We start from the raw sequence: 5,469 nt of genomic DNA, 5'->3' as shown, positions 1-5,469 counted from the left end.
GCTATACACAGTGATTTTGTGGGTTTCTTTTTCAATTATTAATTATTATTATTATTAATTCTTTTATTATTATTTTATTATTATTATTATTACACTAAGAAATAAGATTAAAAGTTTAAACATTAATAATAATGACAATGTAATAATAAGTCTTATTATTATTATTATTATTATTATTATTATTATTATTATTATTATTATTATTATTATTATTATTATTATTATTATTATTATTATTATTATTATTATTATTATTATTAACAAAAATAATAATAACTGATTGTAAAAGCGAAGAGGAAAGTTAAATAACGATAAAGGAAGAAGTAATAGAATTTTTGTTATCATTATTATCTATTATTATTATTATTATTTTATTATTATTATTATTATTATTATATTATTATTATTATTATTATTATTATTACCGTAACGGAAAAAGGACAGTTATTGCATAAACCACTTGGCTGTCTGGCAACGCTGTCCCGGCCGTATAACTTATAATTTGCCAAGATAATTTCAAATTGATTTCTGTATGACATTTGGTCGACCTTTGGACGGGCTCTCTCTCTCTCTCTCTCTCTCTCTCTCTCTCTCTCTCTCTCTCTCTCTCTAAAGTCATTCCTTTTCCATGTATTCAAGTGCCGTTCAGATAGCCTTTCTCCTCTCTCTCTCTCTCTCTCTCTCTCTCTCTCTCTCTTTCTCTTCATCAGGCCTTTTCCTACATTCAGGTGAATGCACTATAGATGTCCTCTCTCTCTCTCTCTCTCTCTCTCTCTCTCTCTCTCTCTCTCTCTCTCTCTCTCTCTCTCTTTAAAGTCATTCCTTTTCTACGAATACAAGTGCTATTCAGCTAATGTTTTCGCCTCTCTCTCTCTCTCTCTCTCTCTCTCTCTCTCTCTCTCTCTCTCTCTCTCTCTCTCTCTCTCTCTCTCTCTTAGAGTCATCCTTTTCCATGTATCCAGTGCAGTTCAGATGTTCAGATAGCCTTTTCCCCTCCTCTCTCTCTCGTCTCCTCTCTCTCTCTCTCTCTCTCTTATTATTATTTTGTTAATAACTGTATTTATTATGCAGAGGATATTGCAGAAACGGAGAAAAGAAAATTGCAGATTCAGACACAAAATGAATAATTTATGATGAAGGAAGAGCAAATATTATGGAAAAGTTGGATTTTTTAATGTCAGAATTTCTTGGAAATGAAAAAAGAACAAAAAACATACCAGAACAGAAAAGAGACATGGGAAATCCTTATTACTACCAGTATTAAATGAAGGAGAAAAAACACGCAACATCATAGTGATGAATGCGCAGGGTTTAGTTACGAGTAAAACTCAAAAAGAAAAAGAGTACTTAGAAGAACTAACCCAAAAATGAAAAGAAAATAGATATAAATGAATATAAGTGAAACCTGGTATTCCCAAGAGACTGGAATGATGATCAAATAAAAGGTTCCAAACTTTATAGATCAAGATAGAAAAAATAGGAATCAAGGGGAAAACGCAATATATGGGAAAAAGACAAGGAAAACAAGGAAAATATATGAGAAATATAGTAACTCAGAATGTGAACTAATAGCGGTAGAATTTGAATCTGAAAAATTGATTGACATAGTACTATATAGACCTCCTAAATACTAAAGAGTTGACTTAATAATTTGAAAAATTGGATGATACATGTAGAAATCACAAGGACTGGACTATTCTCCTATCTGGTGACTTCAACTTTCTTTCGTAGAATGGAAAGAACGAATAGGAGATTGTGGTTGTACTTATACATATAAAAAAAGAGAGTAATAGTAGTGCAGAAGATAAGAGGCAATTTGAAAAGCTATTAGATATGCTACTAGAATACAACATTCAACAAAATAAATCACCTGCCAACAAGAAAGGAAAATACTTTAGACCTAGTATTTGTGAACGAGATGAATTATGTTAAAGAAATAATAGTTTATAATGCGAATATTTCAGACCATAATGTCATAGAATTAACAGTTCATTCCAAAGCAAGTAAAAATAGAGATAAGCAAGAAATGAAAAAGTGGGAAGGATATGGAAAATACAACTTCTACAGTAAAAATATAAAATGGTCAGAATTAATGAAGAATTAAACAAAGATTGGGATAACATTTTCGTAAGTGATGACATAAGGGTAAATACGGAGATATTATATAAAATATTGGAGAAAATAGTGGAAAAAAATATATACCGAGAAGAAAAGTAAACATCATCATGCATACCAAGAGACAGAAGGATCTTGTTCCAGAAAATCAGAAAGTGGAAAAAAGGTCTTGACAAAAGAAAAAAATGCATGGAAAGTTATAGAACTAAAAAGTAAGATAGAAAATGCAGAACAAAAGATTATACAATCAAAAGAAAATGAAAAACGGGACTTGGAAGAAAAAAACCCCTATTAAATATCAAGCAAAACCCCAAACACTATATATACTCATATGCGAAGAAGATGAATAAAAGAAGAATAGAAATAGGCCCTTCTGAGAATTGAAGGGAGATTAACGAATGAAAAAAAAGGAAATTTGCAAACATAGGCAGAACGATATAAGAGAGGAATTCACCCCTAGAATAGATAATGAAGATAATGATATAGAAGTAAGGGATGAAAATAGTGAATATTTAGCTGACATAGATATTAATGAAGCTGATATTGTGCAGGCTATTAATGAAATTAAAAAATGGAGCTGCTGCAGGGCCTAATGGAATTCCTGCTATTTTGTTAAAGAAAGTAGTTCATTCTATCGCAAAGCCACTTGCAATATTATTAAGACAAAGTGTAGATCAGGCAAGATTATGATGAGCACAAATTAGCATATATTACCCCTACTTTCAAAAGTGGATCAAGACTAGAGGCAAGTAATTATAGCCTGTGAGTCTAACATCACATATTATGAAAGTGTATGAAAGGGTAATGAAGAAAAATATTATGAAACATTAATAAAAAATAATTTGTTTAATAAAGGACAACATGGTTTCGTACCCGGGAAAAAGTACACAACCCAACTGTTAGTCCACCGTGAGAACATATTCAAAAATATGAAAAGCGGAAATGAAACAGATGTGGTTTATTTAGACTTTGCAAAGCTTTTGATAAAGTAGACCATAATATATTAGCGAAGAAAATTAGAAAACACAATATCGTGGATAAAGTAGGAAGATGGTTAAAAGAATTTTTACACAACGAAAAACAGATAGTTATTGCAAACGACGAGAAATCGGATGAAGTCAAGTAATATCCGGTGTGCCGCAAGGTACGGTGTTAGCTGCAATTATGGTTTTGTTATTATGATTGAAGACATAGACAATAATGTGAAGGATTCGGTAGTGAGTAGTTTCGCAGATGACACAAGAATAAGTAGAGAAATTACTTGTGATGAAGATAGGAACGCTCTACAAAGAGACCTTAACAAAGTATATGATTGGGCAGAGGTAAAATAGGATGGTATTTAACTCTGATAAATTTGAATCAATAAATTATTGGAGACAGAGAAAGAAAGCTATATGCATATAAGGGACCTAATAATGAGACCATCACAAATAAGGAAGCAGTTAAAGACCTTGGTGTGATGAGAATAGGAACATGTTATGCAATGATCAAATAGCAACTCTGTTGGCAAAAATGTAAAGCAAAAATGGGAATGTTGTTACGGCACTTCAAAAACAAGAAAAGCTGACACAGGGTGATTATGCTTTATAAAACATATGTTCGTTAGTCCACTTGAATATTGCAATATGATATGGTACCCACACTATCAAAAGGATATTGCACAAATAGAGAGTGTACAAAGGTCCTTTACAGCTAGAATAGAAGAAGTTAAGGACCTAGACTACTGGGAAAGACTACAATTCTTAAAATTATATAGTCTAGAAAGGAGAAGAGAACGCTACATGATAATTCAGGCATGGAAACAGATAGAAGGAATAGCAGAAAATATCATGGAACTAAAAATATCAGAAAGAGCAAGCAGAGGTAGATTAATAGTGCCCAAAAACTATACCAGGAAAAATAAGGAAAGCACACAGGACATTAATCCACTACGCACCAGCATCGATAATGCAGCGTCTATTCAATGCGTTGCCAGCTCATCTGAGGAATATATCAGGAGTGAGCGTAGATGGGTTTAAGAATAAGCTCGACAAATATCTAAACTGCATCCCAGACCATCCAAGATTGGAAGATGCAAAATATACCGGAAGATGTACTAGCAACTCTCTGGTAGAACATTAGAGGTGCCTCACACTGAGGGACCCTGGGGCAACCCGAACAAGATGTAAGGTCTGTAAGGTAAGGTCTCTCTCTCTCTCTCTCTCTCTCTCTCTGCTTCTCTCTTCTCTCTCTCTCTCTCTCTTTAAGTCATTCATTTTCTACGATACAATTGCTATTCAGTTAATGTTTGGGTCGCCTCTTCTTCTTCTCTCTCTCTCTCCTATCTCTCTCTCTCTCTCTCGTCTCTTCTTCTCTCTATCTTTAGAGTCATTCCCTTTTCATGTATCAGTGTTGCAGTTCAGATGTTCAGATAGCCTTTTCTCCTCTCTCTCTCTCTCTCTCTCTCTCTCTCTCTCTCTCTCTCTCTGCTTACCTATATTTCCTATAGGAGTTAAGAGGGAGAGAGAGAGAGAGAGAGAGAGAGCAGATCCCCCATTCAGCATCAGGCAAACTTGACCCAGACCTGGTCAGCAAAAGGGAGAGCAGGTCACCTTGCTCTTAACCCAATACCCTCTCTCTCTCTCTCTCTCTCTCTCTCTCTCTCTCTCTCTCTCTCTCTCTCTCTCTCTCCAGATAACCCCTTAGGAATCATTTTATCGAAATCTTCGTAATTCTTTAATAAATTTAACTATTTTACCATGTTAAATTTCACTCTATAAATAATAAAACTATTTACCATGTTAAATTTCATTCTATAAAAATTTCGTTTTACATCTCTATATAAATTCATATTTGTAACTTTCGGTTGTTTAATATGATAAAATACTCATTAATATTCTCGTAAATGTTTGGTTAACAAATTAAATTCTCTACGTCATGAAATGTTACAAATATACACAAGGTTGCATTCAGATATGTATATGTATACACATTGAAAGTTCTGGCATTTTTTAATACATATATCCGCACAGACAATTGTGCTTACGTACATACATACACATATACATACAGAGGAACATGACATCCATACATGTAGAAACAAATGCTAAATAAATGCATGCATATATGAATCAGTTTCCGTAAAAAATCAATTGGGCAGGATTACCACGCCTGTATATTTTAATATCGCCCTCTAAGGCAGCAAAAACTGGCCCACCACGCCCTAAAATATAGCGTGCAGTTCGACTTTTCTATTGCACATTCCCCCAAATCACGAGAATTCCGTAGACCCTAAATTCCTGTCCTGCGCGGGCCCGTGACGTCACAGTGGGTGGGAGGCTGCGTTCACTTCCTTATTTGGGGTGGCAAGAAAGC

Source organism: Macrobrachium nipponense, chromosome 48 (genome assembly GCF_015104395.2).
Source record: "Macrobrachium nipponense isolate FS-2020 chromosome 48, ASM1510439v2, whole genome shotgun sequence".
Taxonomy (NCBI): domain Eukaryota; kingdom Metazoa; phylum Arthropoda; class Malacostraca; order Decapoda; family Palaemonidae; genus Macrobrachium; species Macrobrachium nipponense.
This window is presented reverse-complemented; position numbering follows the sequence as displayed.